General features: G+C 50.3%; 1 protein-coding gene across 3 annotated transcripts in view; it reads right to left on the bottom strand.

Moving 5' to 3' along the window:
- The window catches only part of DOCK3 (dedicator of cytokinesis 3), a 2,582,899-nt gene that overhangs the window by 1,584,541 nt on the left and 979,759 nt on the right, over positions 1 to 18,599 (bottom strand). The gene's annotated exons all lie outside the window — the stretch shown is intronic.

The raw sequence follows: 18,599 nt of genomic DNA, 5'->3' as shown, positions 1-18,599 counted from the left end.
TGACATGGAGCTGACGACGTAAAACCTCCACAAAATGGAGGAGGCAGCAGGGTAACCCCTGCGGGGTCATGCCGCCGGGAGCGGGGATCCTCACCCGGAAGGGTAAAGGGCAAGGGGGCGGAACGGCGCCAAGAAACTCAAGAGCCCGGAAAGCCCGCGAAGGGTAAACAAAAGGAATGGGGCGGGGCCTGCAGGATAAAAGCAGGCGGGATCGGGGACCAGGCATCTCGCTCCTGCACTGGGACCCGGTCGCCGCCACCTAGCAAGGAAGAGGAATTTCGTTTCAGGAGGAAGGTGGTCCAGAGGCCAGGCCGGGAAACGCCGCAAGGAAGCAGCGTCTGGAACAGGCAGCCGGTGGAGGACCGCCGGTGTACGCAGAGGGGTTGCCCAGCGGATTCGAGGTCGCGGCGTGGCAAGAGGAAGAAGCAGCGGACTGCCAACCGGAGCACCCACTTCGCAGTAAGAAGGAAGACCAGCGAACGCGGAAGGCAGTCGGCGGAGGAGACCGGGAAGCGTCGCGCAGCTGGGGAACGCAGCCGGCAGGTGCAGAGAGGCAGCACAGCTGAGCGGAGCAGCGGCGAAAGAGGGCGGGTCCAACCCAGGACCAGGGACGAAGCTCCAAAGGCAGTGCAGGGCTACGGGTGAGCCCGCCTGGCGGAAGCCAGATTCGAGGAGCGGAGGCCGGGCGGAAGCGCAAGGCGAGGGGAACACTAGTCGGAAGAACATCCGACTTGCGCAAGCCCGAGCCTGGCCCGTTGCTCACCCACCCCCCCCGCACACGAGCTTAAAACTCCGGCGGAGGGGACAACGAGCCGGCCGGGCAGAAGCCGGACTTAAGGATCGGAGGCAAGGCGGAGGAACAAGGCGAGGGGAAGGCATACCGGAAGCGGATCCGAGGATCGGAGCCGGGTGCCGGTCCCTCGGGTCGAATCCCCCCCCCCAACCGGACACGAGCCTAAAACGTCCAGCGGAGGGGCCAACATCAGGGGCACGCAGACGCCCAACGCCCGCCCCCCCAAAAGCACGCGACAGCCACGAGGGACACCTGAGCACGGAGCTCGGGCAAGAGAAACAAGCAGCCCAGAGGGAGCAGGAAGCAGGTGGCCGGACAAGTTGGGAGACCATCAAATGGATCTAGCAGCATTCATGGAGCTGGCCAGGGTGGCAGCAGCAACCCACGGCGCAGACTGGATGTCCAAGATGGTGGCACAGCCTAGCCAGGAGAGGCACAGCCAAGGAGTTGATAGCTCCCCTCTGATGTTTCAGGACAGTGGCAGTGAGGCCACCGTGATCGAGGTCGAGATCCACAGCCAAGGGGATGAAGAGGAAGAGAGGGAGAAGGAGACCCAGGGGAATAAAAGGAAAAAGACAATGACGGCCAAGGCGAAAGCGAGCAAGGAGCAAGCCAGCAGCATCAAGAGGCCACGGCAGAAGGGGAGGGCGCAGGAGGATGCGGCCTTAACGGCTCCTACACCTGCTGAGGCTCCAGGGAATCAAGTGAGCCCACCCAACGCGCCTGTGACCAGAACGGTGGATGTCGAGGGTGGAGGAACAACATCCCTGGAGGCGGTTAAAGGTATGGTGTTAGAATGCATGCAAGCATGGGGGAAAATGGGGCAAGTACCGAATGTTTTGCCCAATAATGGTATGGTGGCAGGGGGAGTGTCTCAAGGAAGTACAGCCACGCATCTAGGGGCATCACAAGGACTGGGAGGGCTCTGGTGCAATGGTAGCACTCAAGGCTGGGCACAGACAGGTGGGCTAAGTCAGTTACCCCAGAAGATGGGGATACCGCCCGGGGGTTTCTTGTCTGTCGGGCTGCCTAGCGTGGGCCCACCTATGGGAGGCGGGCAACAGGTGCAATTGACGGGGCTCCCGTGGGGTCAAGAATGGTCAGGCCAGGGGCCAGGGGCGCCAGCAAGCCTGGGAGGGGCATTGCAATTGGCTGCGGGGTCCCCGGCAGGGGCACAGGGGATGCAGAAGGAGGCAGGGCCAGGGGCGGTCTTGACAGGGGGGCTGAACGCAGCGCAGCCAGTAACAGCAGGCCCAAGCAGCAGTGAAACAGGGGGATTGTGGGGGCAGGCAACCCAGTATGGGAGGCCAATGCCAGGGTTCGCACCTATGCGGGCCACGGTGAATTCGCTAGTGTGGCACATCCCATGGGCGGTCAAGGAGAGGTTATGGAGGAAGGAATTCATTGACATTTTTGACTTGTTGGGGATCATCCCCACGGGTGGAGGACTAAAGGAACTGTCTGAAAAGGAAAAAGAGAAAAGGGACAGGGAGGCTACCAGGGTAGAGCGTTCGATCAACAACTGGCTGAAAGCATATAGGATGTACATGTCAGTGATGTTGGAGAGGTACCCACAGGATGCACTGGCGATGATAGCATACGAGCAGTATGTACATGATTTGTATCAGAAGTATGGAGGCGAAGGATGGTTGGAGTATGACCGGGGCTTTAGATTAAAAATGCAGATATGGCCAGCAATGTCATGGGATGAGATGGATGTCGGGGGGTACATGGATAAAGTGGTGCCTTGCAGGGAATCACATGACGAGCCATCGGGGGAAAAATCTCGGGGAGGGAGAGGCAGAGGCGGGTTCCCGCAGCGAGGGAGAGGGTCCTTTCGCGGGCCCTCCTCCTGGGTGTACAAGGCAGCAGCCCACCAGGGGGAGCCAGAAATCTGCTGGAGGTTCGCGGAGGGGTATTGCTCATATGGGAAGTCATGCAGGTACAAGCATCAGAAGGGCGGGGGGACGGGCCCCCGCAGGGCCACTCCGGGAGAGGCTAAACCCGGGGAGGGCGGGAAACAAAGGAATAAGGGGAATGTTGATTGATACGCCGACAAAACAAGGCAATACTGTGGGAACAATGATTGACAAAGGTATGATTAAAGGGGCATTGCCTACACCAGTTAACCTTCTTGCCATGACTCCCTTCCTAAACAAGTACCACAACAAAGCTGACGCAAAACTGCTATGGCATGGGTTCAGGTGGGGCTTTAGGATCCCAGGGGCGGGTTCCCAAGGGGGAAGAGAGGCGGCCAACCTACGATCGGCTCTGGAGAATCCCGAGGTATTGGAAAAGAAGGTTAACAAAGAGGTTGGGCTGGGGAGAGTGGCCGGCCCGTTTACTAGACCCCCCATGAACGATCTGGTGGTATCCCCGCTAGGACTGGTGCCAAAAAAGGAAGAGGGGCAATTCCGCATGATACACCACTTATCCTTCCCCGAGGGGCAGTCGGTGAACAGCGGCATTCCAGAAGAACAGTGCAGGGTGCAGTACGCCTCCCTGGAGGAGGCGATACTAATGGTGAAAGCGGCGGGGAAAGGGGCCTTGCTGGGGAAAGCTGACATTGAATCTGCCTTCCGCCTATTACCAATCCACGAGGATAGCCACCACTTGCTGGGTTTTAAGGTGGGGGACAAGTACTACTATGACAAATGTCTCCCCATGGGGTGCGCCATTTCCTGCTCATATTTTGAGGCATTCAGCACCTTTCTGGAATTTACGGTAAAGCAGGAGATAAAAAATGGGGGAATGTTGCACTACTTGGATGATTTTCTTTTCGTGGGGAGGGAAGGAACAGATGAGTGCAGGTACATGATGGATATATTTCAAAGCAGAATGGAACATCTAGGGGTTCCCCTTGCACCGGGAAAGACCGTGGGCCCGGCAACAACATTGACATTTCTGGGGATCGAGATCGATTCAGTTAAAGGGGAGTGTAGGCTCCCTCAGGACAAGGTCCAAAAACTGAGGGGTCTGATTCAGGAACTGATGGGCAAAAGCAAAGCAACCTTGAGGGAGTTGCAAGTGCTGGCAGGTAACCTCAATTTTGCAGGCAAGGTGATACCAGCGGGGAGGGCATTTGCCAGAAGTGTGGAACTAAAAACTGTCGGCTTACAGCATGCTGCACAGCACGTCAGATTGGGCTCAGAAGTAAAAGAGGATCTGAGAATGTGGGATAGTTTTCTATCAGGTTCCAGCGGGGTGGCAATCTGGAGGGCGGACTGGGCAAGCAGTCAGAGGCTCAAACTGTTCACAGATTCATCCGGGTCCCTGGGCTTTGGGGCTATCCTGGGGGACAGATGGTGCGGCATGGCATGGCCGGAGGAATGGCATAAGGAAGGGGTCACAAAGGATATCACGCTACTAGAGCTATTCCCCATAGTGGTGGCGTTCAAGTTGTGGGGCAGGCGGCTGCAGAATTCCAAGGTCATGTTATGGTCAGACAACTTGGCTGTGGTACAGATCATTAACACGGGAGCGTCCAGTAACCTGAGGGTGCTGAGGCTCCTCAGAGAACTCACCAGGAGTTTGTTAGAATTGAACATCGAGGTTAGAGCACGACACATTCCAGGGGTGAAAAACACGGCCGCTGATTCTCTGTCTCGTTTACAGTGGGACCGATTCCGGGAGAGCTGTCCCGAAGCAAGGGAGGAGATGACCCCATTCGAGGTACAATGGTGGGGGATGATTGGGGCGATCTGACCGCATTGGTGGAAACGGCCCTGGCACCCGGTACAACCAAGAGATACAGGGCTTGTTGGATTCGGTTTGCACGGTTCCAAGAAGAGGTACTAGCGGGGGACCCCGGGGAGAACCCGGTGAGAGCATTCATAGGCTGGTGCTGGAAAACAGGGAAAACCCGGGCGTGGGTAAGCTATCACCTTGCGGCCATAGCGCATTATGCAAAAATGCACGGGGAGAAGGACCCCACTAAGGAGCATTATGTCATGATGGCCATGAAAGGCTGGGCGAAGCAAAGCACGCCAAAACCAGATGAGAGACGGCCAATCGATATTTGGAAATTGCACGGTTTGATTAAATGCCTAGGGGAGGTATGTCAGGATGAATCAGAGCGTGTGCTCTTCTCGGCCGCATTTACGGTGGCGTTTTTTGGGGCGCTTAGAGTAGGCGAACTGGTGCCGGAAAACAAGAGCGGCAAGGGGAGTGGGTTCTTGCGCGTCAGGGACATTAATGTGGGGAGCACTCAGGTCATCATCTATGTGAGGCGGTCGAAGACGGATCAGAAAGGAAAGGGCACGACGCTGACCTTACATGCCATTCAGGCAAGCCGGGTTTGCCCGGTGGCGGCGTCGGCAAACTTTATGCGACAGAGGCAGCCATCTGGGGCAGAGGCGCCATGGCTCACGCACAAGGATGGGTCCGCACTAAGCCGCTTTCAGTTCAAAAAAGTAATGTCGCTTGGGCTGGAGAGAATGGGTCTGGCAGGGGGCCAGTTTGGGACGCATTCTTTTCGGATTGGGGCCGCCACCTCAGCATCAGTCGGGGGGCTAGGGGCCGAGGAGATTAAGAGATTGGGGAGATGGTCGTCAGGATGTTATAAACGTTATGTCAGGCCTGAAAAAGTGTAAAGATAACCATGCCGTTCCTTCCATGTCATTTACCAGCAGCGCACCAAAGGAGACCACGCACAGTATGGGTGGTGGGGCACTCATTCATCACAAGGGCAAAGGCAAGCTGGAACCAGCAGCATGAGGTCTTGACGGCTGGTGAATTCAAGATCGAATGGCACGGGGTGCCAGGGATGAAATGGGCTCAGCTGGAAGGGCATTTGCGCACGCTGCTAAAAAAGCGGCGGAGGCCAGAGGTGTTGGTAATACACTTAGGAGGGAACGATCTGACCAGTTTAGGGAGAGGGGTTTTGCTGAGAGACATCACAAGCTCTTTACAGGAAATAGCGGCGCAAGTGGAGGAGACGGAGATCATCTGGTCCGAGGTGATTCCGCGGACTCAATGGAGGGGGGCAGCAAACCATTCGGCAGTGGAAAAATCTCGGAGGAAGCTGAACGGGGCAGTTGCAAAATTCTGCAAGGGCAGAGGTTTCCATCAGATCAGGCATGGTCTGATTAACGAGAAAACCCCCGAGTATTTCCTAGCCGATGGTGTGCACCTATCCCCAAAGGGCATGGAGCTCTTTTTTTGGAACATTTGCACCAAATTGCTGGAATTGTGAGGAGTGAGGGTGAAGGGAGAGCCAACGGTGGACGGGAACCCACCGGTTGGCGTGGCGGTGTTTGGGCAACCAAGCACAAATGATAGACTCCGGATGAGCCAGAAGGAAACAGAATGGGTCTTCGCTCTTCTGGACCAGCGCCTCTTGGGGGCCTAAACGGCGGGGGCGCCTGGTAGGAACAAATAAGGCTCAGCTTCCCCCCCAAAACAAACGGCGCTCTCCCCACCCACGGACCCCTGCACGGGCAGGATAGGACAGGTACAATGGGTCGGGGGAGTTGGGGGCCTACTATACCAAGTATAGGGGGAAGCAAAGGAAATCCGGCAAGCAAGCGCCACATGTACAGAATGAGGTCACTAGGGTGTACAAATACTTCTGTTGTCATGGAAATAAAACTGCGGCCAATTTTGCCAATTGAAATCTTGTGTCATGCCAATTCATGGGGGGTTTAAAGCATTGTCTGCATGAGCAAAAGAATTGGGGGTAAAGGCAAATGGACGGCTGCAGGGGTTATGGAGCTGACGACGTAAAACCTCCACAAAATGGAGGAGGCAGCAGGGTAACCCCTGCGGGGTCATGCCGCCGGGAGCGGGGATCCTCACCCGGAAGGGTAAAGGGCAAGGGGGCGGAACGGCGCCAAGAAACTCAAGAGCCCGGAAAGCCCGCGAAGGGTAAACAAAAGGAATGGGGCGGGGCCTGCAGGATAAAAGCAGGCGGGATCGGGGACCAGGCATCTCGCTCCTGCACTGGGACCCGGTCGCCGCCACCTAGCAAGGAAGAGGAATTTCGTTTCCACCCACCCACCCACGAAATACGACGCACCCGGGTGTCGCTGTCGCAGGGCACCCAGGTCGGAGGATGTCAAGTTGGCGGTGTTTGGGCAACCAAGCACAAATGATAGACTCCGGATGAGCCAGAAGGAAACAGAATGGGTCTTCGCTCTTCTGGACCAGCGCCTCTTGGGGGCCTAAACGGCGGGGGCGCCTGGTAGGAACAAATAAGGCTCAGCTTCCCCCCCAAAACAAACGGCGCTCTCCCCACCCACGGACCCCTGCACGGGCAGGATAGGACAGGTACAATGGGTCGGGGGAGTTGGGGGCCTACTATACCAAGTATAGGGGGAAGCAAAGGAAATCCGGCAAGCAAGCGCCACATGTACAGAATGAGGTCACTAGGGTGTACAAATACTTCTGTTGTCATGGAAATAAAACTGCGGCCAATTTTGCCAATTGAAATCTTGTGTCATGCCAATTCATGGGGGGTTTAAAGCATTGTCTGCATGAGCAAAAGAATTGGGGGTAAAGGCAAATGGACGGCTGCAGGGGTTATGGGCCAATGCGTCTCAATCCGGGCCTGGAGCAGTGAACTGTGCACATCACCCATGACCTGCAGCACCCATTCCTCAGTCTAGAACAAGGGCCAGGGGAGGTTCTGCCAGCCACCCAGCCCCAACTCCTTGCCCCTCAGCACTCGCTGCTATGAATCCAGAACTTGAAGGAAAAAATATCCTAGCTCTGCCATGCACCTCAGCCCTGCCATGCAGGTCCCACTACTATTCCACAGCTAAATATCAACCCGAGCTCTACCAATGTGCACCCGTCCTGGCATGCAACGCCTCATGCTATTCCACAGCTAGGAACTAAACCCAGCTCTGCCAATGCGCCTCATTCCTGGCATGCAACGCTAGGGTGACCAGATTTTCAAAACAAAAGACCGGGACGGCCAACAACATAAAAGAGGGACTACCCATCACAGCCCACCAATTACTGCCCCTCCCCAACACGCCCCCACAACCACCCCAACCATATTTCCAGCACTTCTCCTTTCTATAAACTGCATATAATCTAATTTGTGCAGTTTTGTCGGTGAATCGTGGCATGTTAATTCAAAACGGGACCTTGGCTCTAATTGATATTACATGGCTTGCTGTACAGTGATTTCCAAGCCAGTCTCTCTGGCACAGTCAGTAAGGGTTCTGACTTGTACCTGAAAGGTTGGGGGTTCGAGCCAAACTTCAAAATTCTGAAAGTTTTGTGAAAAGTAGGTATGGTTTTAATTACCCTAGCCCCCCAAACATGCAAACCCCGGATGTGGTTTCCCCCGGACTGTCCAGGGAACACCCGGACGTCTGGTCACCCTATGCAACACCCATGCTATTCCACAGCTAGGAACTAAACCCAGCTCTGCCCACGTGCCTCATTCCTGGAATACAATCCCCCATGCAATTCCACACCTAAACGGCAAACCCAGCTCTGCCAATGCGCCTCATTCCTGGAATACAACACCCCATGCTATTCCACACCTAGGCTCCAAACCCAGCTCTGCCAATGCGCCTCATTCCTGGAATACAATCCCCCATGCAATTCCACACCTAAGCGGCAAACCCAGCTCTGCCAATGCGCCTCATTCCTGGAATACAACACCCCATGCTATTCCACACCTAGGCTCCAAACCCAGCTCTGCCAATGCGCCTCATTCCTGGAATACAACACCCCATGCTATTCCACACCTAAGCGGCAAACCCAGCTCTGCCAATGAGCCTCATTCCTGGAATACAACACCCCATGCTATTTCACAGCTAGGCTCCAAACCCAGCTCTGCCAATGCGCCTCATTCCTGGAATACAACACCCCATGCTATTCCACAGCTAGGCTCCAAACCCAGCTCTGCCAATGCGCTTCATTCCTGGTATGCAATGCCATATGCTATTCCACAGCTAGGAACTGAACCCAGCTCTGACCATGCACCTCATTCCTGGAATACAACGCCATATGCTATTCCACAACTAGGAGCCAACCCCAGCTTTGCCAATGTTCCCCATTCCTGACATAAAGCAGCTCCAGCTACACCAGAAACACATCCCAAACCCATCGATTTAAATGCACCTAGGTCCTCATCTTCAGCACCCAATTGTATTCAAGACTGAAACCAAAATTAGCTATCCCAGTTCTCCACCGTCTTGACCAATAGCACTCGACCATCTTAAAGAGCTGGGGCCTCAGTGCATCTCAAATTGCATTGCTGCTATCCTAGAACGGCCACGCCCCACTGTGTTCACCTGAAGAGGTATGTTATGATAGGTTAGTTATAACGTACTTAATACCCAGAAGCTTCTAAGCGTGGACCAGGGGATTGAATCTGTGCTGTTCGGTGTCGTCTTGCTTCCAAGGCAAGCACGTTGCCCCTGAGCTATCCTCCCAAGATGTACAGGTACTCTTGCTATTCTGATGTCAGCCTAATTTGTAGCTGTGTTAAAAGACCTCAATCACGGCATGCCTTTCTCCCCCCCATTTGAAGAGCATCCTGGCTACTGCCAAACACCTTGCACGTGCAGCCCTCTTCCAAAGCTATCATTCAGATCCCACTTTGCTGCCATTTGGTTCCGTGCGGCTTCCGTATGACGCGTGCCGCTGTTTCCCTTCCTGAATGTGGCATCCGCTTCCTGTGACGTCCCAAGCAACTTGAAAGAGGAAGACCTAGCGCCTAAACCAAACCAAATGTATGTATTCATGCGTCACAGTTTACAACACATGCCAACGATCATCATCTATTACACATTACACCACGCCACTCGTATCGTTCAGCGCCTAGATGCCTCTGGGTTAAGTGCGCTATACAAATGCGAAACTAAATAAATACATATACTCAGCATCAACACATCATCTCCATTCCTCATAAAATAATGTTTTACAAGATCATAACCTAACTTTTTTTTTACAATTATTACAAAACAAAATGCATCCAGTACATTCTGTGCCATAAGCACGACAGATACCCACACTGTGTTATGCATGTACACAAGCAGGCACTTTCTCAAATGTACACACAATCACTAGCCGGGTTCCAGTTCCTGATCATAACTGTTCAACCCAGATGCAGCAGACTTACATTTGTTGTTGTGGGGTGTGTTCATCATGTCTACGGCCCTTGCCCTCCCCAAGAAATATTACACCACAACAATTTTGGTCAAGTGTTGGCAATAAAAGGCCATAGGTTTTTATTGATGCAGATATGGTTATGGGAACACAAACAATACTTGTATATCAAAACAATATTATCCTTTTGGGCACCAGGTCCAGAGGTAACCCCCTCTGGCCCGTGCCATCTTTCTTGTCCCACGACTTGTTGTGGTCACCGTAGAGTGTTCTGAGTTTCTTTCCATTGTTCAGGGTGGGAGGGTTTTTGTGGAAAAGAAAAAGAGCAGGAAGACGCCGAGTACACAGCGAACTTCCCTCTACTGTTTGGGTCCCCGTGCAGGATCAACAAACAGTTTGTGTTTTTTGTAGCTGCAAGCAGCTCATTATATAGGACCCAGGGAGCCCCTGGGTCTTTGTAGTATGTGTGGGGGGGGGCTGTGCACCAAACCCCCAGGCCAGCCTGCAGCTGACTAATTGGGCCCCTTCTACCTCATTATTTGTGGGGAGTAGAGGGGTGCTGACCCTGGAGGAGGGCTGCTGCCCCTCTCCTGACCCTGCTGCCATGTAACAACAGTTACCTGGCCTCGCCTGGGGCGGCCCAGCGGCATTGCCCAAACTCGGGCTGAACAGCTGGACAGCTGGAGAGCTCCGGCTGTGCATTTAGAACCAGAGACTTTTGAAAGAAGATGCGTTAGTAGTAGTGAGGTGCTGACCGGAAAGAATGTGGCAGCCAAAGAGCTGTTCAGATCCCTGAAAGGGGCTGAAGGATTTCTCCAAGATTGTAGACACAGTTATCACACGACTCAGTGTATAGAGAGCATTCTCGGAGCCCCAGGACGACTCGAAAAGAAAGTGTTGAGACAACCGAATACTGAGGTATTCCAGGCTTGGGAAGAGGACTGATGCATGTGCTTTCCGCCACACCCCAGCTACGGGTCCTGAGGCGAAACCAAGGCTGCAGTAGAGCAGTAAGGGACAGCAAATCATTTCCACTACTCGGCCCCAGGGGTTTAATGCCATTATAGTATGGCTAGTTCACAAAACAGGATAAAGGTTGGCTAAACGAATACACTTGGCAACTGGCTCCTTCTTAAAACCCAGGTCTGCACACCCTGACTCCCCACCCTACCTGAGACTCGGTGATCTGCTCCTCACTGTTTTCTCCCAATGCTGCCAATTTACACCCCCCCACCTCCTCGGTTAGCTCCCCGCTCTTTTTTGCACTGCTGTCCTCACTATGTTCTTCCCTATGATTGTAAAGCACCCGTTGCTTCCCGAAGCTAGGACCGCGCTCAATAAGTGCCCTAATAATAATAATAATAATAATAATTGGGGACATAACCTTGCAGTGAGCATTGTCATGGTGGAATATTGGCCAGGGGATTAAATAAACCTTGAGACAGAATGATGCTAGGGAAACACCACGCTTTGTAGCAGTGAGTAATGCCCTATGTAGCAATAAGCAACAATTCTGGGGCTCCACCGGATGCTAACGGCCCGGGGTAACAAGCTACAGGCAGGAGTAAAGCGTTGATCGTTAGATTCAGCCTGGGTTTTCAGCAACCTGACTGCTTGACGCACCCGCCGAGGGAGCTAAGCTTGACTGACACAGTCTAGGGCTATACCAGACATTAAGGCCCTGAAGACCGAATTAAAGGCCAGAGCACAGTGAGAATGACTGCTTTGGTGTGCAGGTAGTTGCCACCACAAAAGAGCCTTCCTGCATGTGGTAATTACCACATGCGATAAAACAACAAATCAAATCATAATGAGTCCTATGCAACTCCAAACTGGGAACTAACAGAAGGGTCTGCATGACTTGGGATCCTGCAGATGCTTCCAGTTACCGGAAATGTATTGTCTCGGGAGGATAGGTCAGGGGCAACACTCTTTCCTTGGAAGCGAGACGAAACAGAGCAACACAGGTTCGATCCCCGGGTCCGCGCTTAGAAACTTTTGGGTTTTGCGTTATAAATAACCAATCATTTCACATCATTGCATGTTGTAAAGGTAACTAAGTTTGACAGTTTTAACGGAAGCAATACGGCTAAACTCTGTATTCGACTCACAGCGTTTTTCCATTCATTGCATTTGAAAATTCACTTGATCGAATGACGGAGATCTATTTCTAATGATTTAATGAAAGTATTTTACTGCACTGCTTTTTGAATATACGCATTTTCTCTTGCCCTCATTTTTCCTCTAAAAGTGATCAGGGATGTATTTGGCTTATGTGTTTTATGGTAATTTTTGGTATTCCGTTAGGCTCCTTTATAAGCCATAGTTCTTTGATTAAGACGTCAAGCAAATGATAAGACTATACCATTCGGTGGACGGGGGAGATTCCCTGTAGAATGGGTCTCTGAAAGATAAAACAGAGGACAGATATGGTGCATCCCCCAGGTTAAGCTATACTTATACATTTCTCACCAAATGCATAAAACATATTTGTGGTGGTTGGGGTAAAAAAAAAAATATATATTATTATTTGTGGTGGTTGGGGTAGATGCTGGTAAGTTTTCTTGATATGGCAATTTCTTTGGACAATTCATATTTGTGTCAAATTGTTCAAGGCACAGGGGAATAATTTTGAAGGTGGAGTGCTGGCTTCCCTACATTACCCAAATTGTGTGGTCCTGGGCAAATCAACTTCTCTTTGTAACCCGGTCTGCTTAATGGTCTAAACTAAGTGTGCACAAACCAGTGGCCACCGTGAGAAGTGATACATACAAGCATTGGCAAAGCCAAATGTTTTTGCTTTGGTATATGTATTGCAATGATGATCTCTGAGGAGTATGGAATGAGAGGGGGTGAGAGAAAGAGGATGATGGTTAAGGAGTGAAAGAGTGGAGCTTGCCTGGCACTGTCTGCAGATGTATGGACAGGGAGATGGTAGCTGGAACTGGGCACAGTGCTGGACAAAAATCACTAAACGTTTCTTCATATCCATTCATAAGATGTAAAAACCCCCATATCTAGGCAGCGGGATCTATTATAATCCTTTTGGAAACAGTCAAGAGAAATATCCACAGGGACACCCTTATTTCAAGGGAAAAACTGTAGCACCTAAGACGCTAGCCCAAGTGGTACTATGCCGGCTGCCAGCAGGTCATGCCAGTGAATCTCCCAATTTACATCCCAGGCATGGTTTCTACTGGATTTTGTTCTTTGAGTACATCTTTGCAGTTTTTTTTTCATTTTGATCCAAGTTTCCCGCTTGTGGTCTTCATATTAAGTGGACTCTTGCAGGCTTTATTGTATGAATTGCCGCCTAGTGAAGCAAATGCAGACAAACCATGGTTCGTCCTGGTGCTATACGGTATTACAAACAGATATTTATTTATATACAAGAGAAACAATGCTCTTTTGATCACAAAAGAACGTCCAGTAGATAAGAAATCAGATTTGACAGGAAGCAGTGAGTGTCTGTCAATGGGGTGAGTTTGAGGGACATTCTGACCAGGTTGTGGAGGGGAGTAAATGAAACAGTCACTGGGACAATACATAAGTGGACATTCCAACATGGGACATTTTTAAGCACAGGTAGTTGGTACGGCCAGCTGTGCTTGGGATGTGACTGCTAGAGTAGAGGCAGATGAAGTGAGGGACAGAGGCAGGTTAGAGGCAAGGGAAACATGTTAGCTAGCAGGCAGATGAGAGGTAACTTAAGAGGGTAACTTGAAGGTGAGGAGGTAGGCTTTTAGTTTGGTTTTGAACAAATCTGCGTAGACTGTTTCTCAGATGCTCATTGAAAGAGAGTTCCATGCAAGTGGAGCAAGAAGAGAGAAGAGATGGAGCATGAGGAAGCACTAGGAGGGCAGGAAGTCAAATGGTAGTTGAGAAGGTAGAGTGGAAATTACAAGAAGCCCAGTACAGTTGGATAGAGGAGGATACATATACAATGATGCCTTAACATGGATATATTTGTGAACAAGGAGAAGAAATTTGAATCTGGACCAGTTTTGCAGCATCAGCCATCCAGCCTGGTAACGGAATGAGGAAGCTGATGTGAAGTGCGGTAGTTCAGAGAGAGTCCTGATAGCAAAGTTAATGAACTTGTCGAGAGGACAGAAAGCATAGTTGGCGAGACCAAAGAGGATGCTGGCACAGTAGTCCAGTTTAGAGAAGACAAGAGTGGTTAAGAGATGCTTGGCAGTGTTGATAGGAAGGAGGTGCCTGATTTCCTTAATATTTATGAGGTTGAGGCGAGCTGCTGTTTCAGTTTTAGAAAAATAAAACTTTGTTTTGCAGTGGGTGCAAAATAGTATTTCACCAGGGCATTGTCTGACACCTCATTGGTGAATTACCAGGTATCTAAGAGGGCACACTAATAAATACCTAGTTGGAGGAAGCGAAGTGTGCTGGCCTAAACATAGAAGGGCCAGAGTCGGTGCAAGGAACGCATGGTTGTATGTAGCAAATTGTCTAGCAATGGGTATGTGCTGAACGCTCTCAGTCCTTTACCTTGGCATGTCCCCAGTTCAGTGCCTTGATGTTCCCCAATGAGTTTCTTACAGCTCTGGCTCTGTGGATGTTGGATTCCATTTCCTGATCGTTCTTCTGCCCAACTTTGCTCCTATTCTTCTGCCCCTCTGGACATCGACCCTAGTTTAAGTCGCAGACATTCCTCTGCCTTATGTTTTTTTAAAAAAATATTTGTATTGTTTGTACTTCCTTCCTGCTCTTTAGTTCTCTCTGTCCATCTGCTCTTTCCATGAATTCCTGTTTTCTTCTTGTCCTTTTTCACGGATTTGTTTTTTATAGCATCCCGGGGTCTGTTTTTTCAACAACCACCTCCCACTGTGGATCCCGTTTTCCTTGGTAAGTGACACCAACCAGATGTGCTGGGGCAATCCCATCACCCAGAACAAATCTGAGGAGGCCGGTCCCCTCCACTGATTGCAATTTAAGAGCCATTAATAGTGACTTGACGTGTCCTACACCATATCTGCTGTCAATGGAAATTTGTGTCTCGTCTGTGATTTGTTCGTCCCGGGGCAGACATTGCAGTGAAGGCTTCCATAGTCGGCACTGGGTTGGGGGCCCTTTCCATTTTATAGTAACCTCCCCCTGCTGAGAAAACACATTTTGGTCAAGTGAAGTCTTGCAATTGTATACCTGGTAATCACCACCTCAGGATCTGTGTTAGTCTTGCTAACGCAGTATTCCAGACAGATTTTGTTACAATGCAAAACTATTTTCTTAAACTGAAAACCACCAGAAAATGCACCTTATGTTGTTTTTTTTTGTGAATGCAACATGCATCCATATCATCAAAAAATAGTCCGTAGGCGCCCCTCTTTGAGAACGAAAACGGCTAAATGACCTGTTCTTTGGGAAGGTACCCACTGAAGAGTCCACAACCACACTTTAGCTCACTGTACCTTTCACAGAACGGAAATAACCATTTGCATATCCGTCTTTGTCCTGCCCACATGGTCAGTCCAGCAACGAAATGCTAGGAAATTCTATTCTGAGAAAGAGTACCAACAGGAACCCCAAACACGTGTTTCAGCCTTGATGGGCCTCATCAGTAAGGTGGAGCTGTGCCTTTCTGAGCACAGTGAGCAAGGGGTCCACGTCTGGATGACCCTAGGAAACTTAGGGTGACTAAACCTAAGTCCCTTAAACAATCAAAAATTAGTCCATAGGTGCCCTCTTTGAGATTGAACACGGCTAAATGACCTATTCTTTGGGAAGGTACCCACTCAAGAGTCCGTAGCCACACTTTAGCTCAATGTACCTTTCTCAGAATGGAAATAACCATTTGCATATCAGTCTTTGTCCCGCCCACATGGGCAGTCCATAGGTGCCCCTCTTTGAGAACAAACACGGTTGAATGACCTATTCTTTGGGAAGGTACCCACTCAAGAGTCCGTAGCCAGACTTTAGCTCAATGTACCTTTCTCAGAAGGGAAATACCCATTTGCATATCAGTCTTTGTCCCGCCCACATGGGCAGTCCGTAGGCGCCCCTCTTTGAGAACGAACACGGCTAAATGACCTGTTCTTTGGGAAGGTACCCACTCAAGAGTCTGCAACCACACTTTAGCTCACTGTACCTTTCACAGAACGGAAATAACCATTTGCATATCCGTCTTTGTCCTGCCCACATGGTCAGTCCAGCAACGAAATGCTAGGAAATTCTATTCTGAGAAAGAGTACCAACAGGAACCCCATACACGTGTTTCAGCCTTGATGGGCCTCATCAGTAAGGTGGAGCTGTGCCTTTCTGAGCACAGTGAGCAAGGGGTCCACGTCTGGAGTCTGGATGACCCTAGGAAAGTTAGGGTGACTAAACCTAAGTCCCTTAAACAATCAAAAATTAGTCCATATGTGCCCTCTTTGAGATCGAACACGGCTAAATGACCTATTCTTTGGGAAGGTACCCACTCAAGAGTCCGCAGCCAGACTTTAGCTCACTGTACCTTTCACAGAAGGGAAATAACCATTTGCATATCAGTCTTTGTCCCGCCCACATGGGCAGTCCATAGGTGCCCCTCTTTGAGAACAAACACGGTTGAATGACCTATTCTTTGGGAAGGTACCCACTCAAGAGTCCGCAGCCAGACTTTAGCTCAATGTACCTTTCTCAGAAGGGAAATCCATATCATGCATATAAATACAAGTTACCGAACGACTGAGAGGAGGTCATGGCATCACACATGTATAAACTAGATGTGCGATTCAATAAATCTCTAATTGGCCCGTTTCTAAAGTGAGATGCTCAGTCAGTCCTAGACTATAGTTTTCAACCACATTTGGGAACGTTTAGCTCTGTGCTGAGAGTGCTATGAAACTTAACTTGCAAACTGTGACCCCCAGAAAACCTGGGCTCAAAGCCCGGCTTCCCCACGTGACCAATCTGTCATCCTTGGCAAATCACTTTACACACATCAGCCTCCATTTTCTTTGATAGCCGAAACTGAGATAATCTAGAAGTGTTAACATTAAGGGAGAACGCATCTTCCATAAAGGGTTTAATAGGCCTTTGCTCTATAAATCATACAAATATTAATAAGACGATCACGATTCATTATACAGGCCACATGCTGAATTGCCCCTTAGCTTGACCATGGCAATGTCACTTGTGAGCCATGTTATCGTGTAACAGAAAATAAACATAAATGATGTACTACGATGTTTGGAGGGCGAGGGTGCTTGCCACATTTAATTTCTGTGCGTAATGAGTGCGCTATAGCAGTTTTTTTACTCTTCCGCCGTCACTTTGGGCCGAGGAGCTGTAGTCACAGAGACTCTACCTGTTACCCTGACTGTGAGCAGGGTGGTGGGGGCACCTTAATCTTGGATATGGGGGATGCTTGCCACCGGCCACACGCAGCTTTGCCTTTCCGCTCTTCTCTTCCACCATCCAGGATATGTCAGTAGCACCTGCTGCTCCCAGTTGTGCATGCAGCAGACTATGGAAGGCTCCGCTAGAGTTTAAGACTCTAGCGGAGCCCTCCTCCGATTGACCATCTCCCCTTTCATCCACCTACTCTCTAGCTAGGAGGGAATGGGCCAACTCACGCCTACTCACTTCAGCAGCCTCTGAATGAAGGAATACTTTGCCTTCTCGTGAGTGGTATAACTTGTGACCTGTAGTTTACCAACACAACTCTGAATCAACCAACTGAGGTACCTAACAAATAATATTTAAATTATCTTTTCTATGGGGTCTATTACTTAAAGATAGCTGAAAAATATAGGATGGTTAATGGGAAATGCAGTTCTGCAAGGGCCAGCCTAGATACATCAAAAAGATATTGATGTCAGGCTTTGAATTATTCATAACCACTATCATTTCTTTGGGCAATCTTCAATAGCATAAATCATCAGCACATCTTTTGCATTTCAGAAGGTGACCAGCCATATGCAAATCAGTCTTAGTCCATCCACCAACCAGAGCAATTCATTCCGAAATGCTAGGGCATGTCCCCTCTGGGCATGTACGCATAGAAGCCCAAGCACGATAACGCCTTGTGGTCTAGAAGGTGGGCCAGGCTCCTCAGATTGTTGGCAAGCCCAAGACCAATATGCGCACAATGGCATGAAAGGCTGCGCAGAGCGCGCAACACCAGTGGTTATGACGGATGCAAAGCCTTTCGGTTTTAGATCGTCTCCCTAAGAGGGTGAGTGCATCTTCAGACATGGGAGTCTTGCCTTACTATGCCTAGAGAAGCAAACTGAAACTAACGGTTTGGATCCAGCAAGGCTGACATAATTCTGGGGTTTCTTGTGTTCCCAAGGGGACACGCCATCGCAGTTCTGACTACCTGCTCCTATTGGTGGCAGGATAAAGACTGGTTCTGAAATGGTTGGTTGGTTCCCTTCTGTAACGGCGCCAACAAGCTAAACTAATTATGGAATAGAAGGTTGCCCAAAGCAACATCAGTGGTTCATTAAAAACCTTTCCTCCACCACATATATAAAGCAGCGTCTTTTAAAAAATAAAATAGGTCTGAAGTATGTTGGCATTTTATGTTGTAGGTCACTTCCTGTGATATGAAATCCGTTATATATTTTTCCATGACATTACCTGCTTTAATGGTTGCTCCATAGGGATTAGAGCCCAGCGGTGAATTTAGAAGCCAGCTGTGCTGAGGCCGTATGCGTTTTGGCATGTTTTGGAGCCAGGAATGAGTGTCTGAGGGGAAGCTGCACTAGTCGTGACCACACCCCTGGAATTCAAAGGG

Source organism: Ambystoma mexicanum, chromosome 2p, assembly GCF_040938575.1.
Source record: "Ambystoma mexicanum isolate Mex_15411 chromosome 2p, UKY_AmexF1_1, whole genome shotgun sequence".
Classification (NCBI taxonomy): domain Eukaryota; kingdom Metazoa; phylum Chordata; class Amphibia; order Caudata; family Ambystomatidae; genus Ambystoma; species Ambystoma mexicanum.
This window is presented reverse-complemented; position numbering and strand designations above follow the sequence as displayed.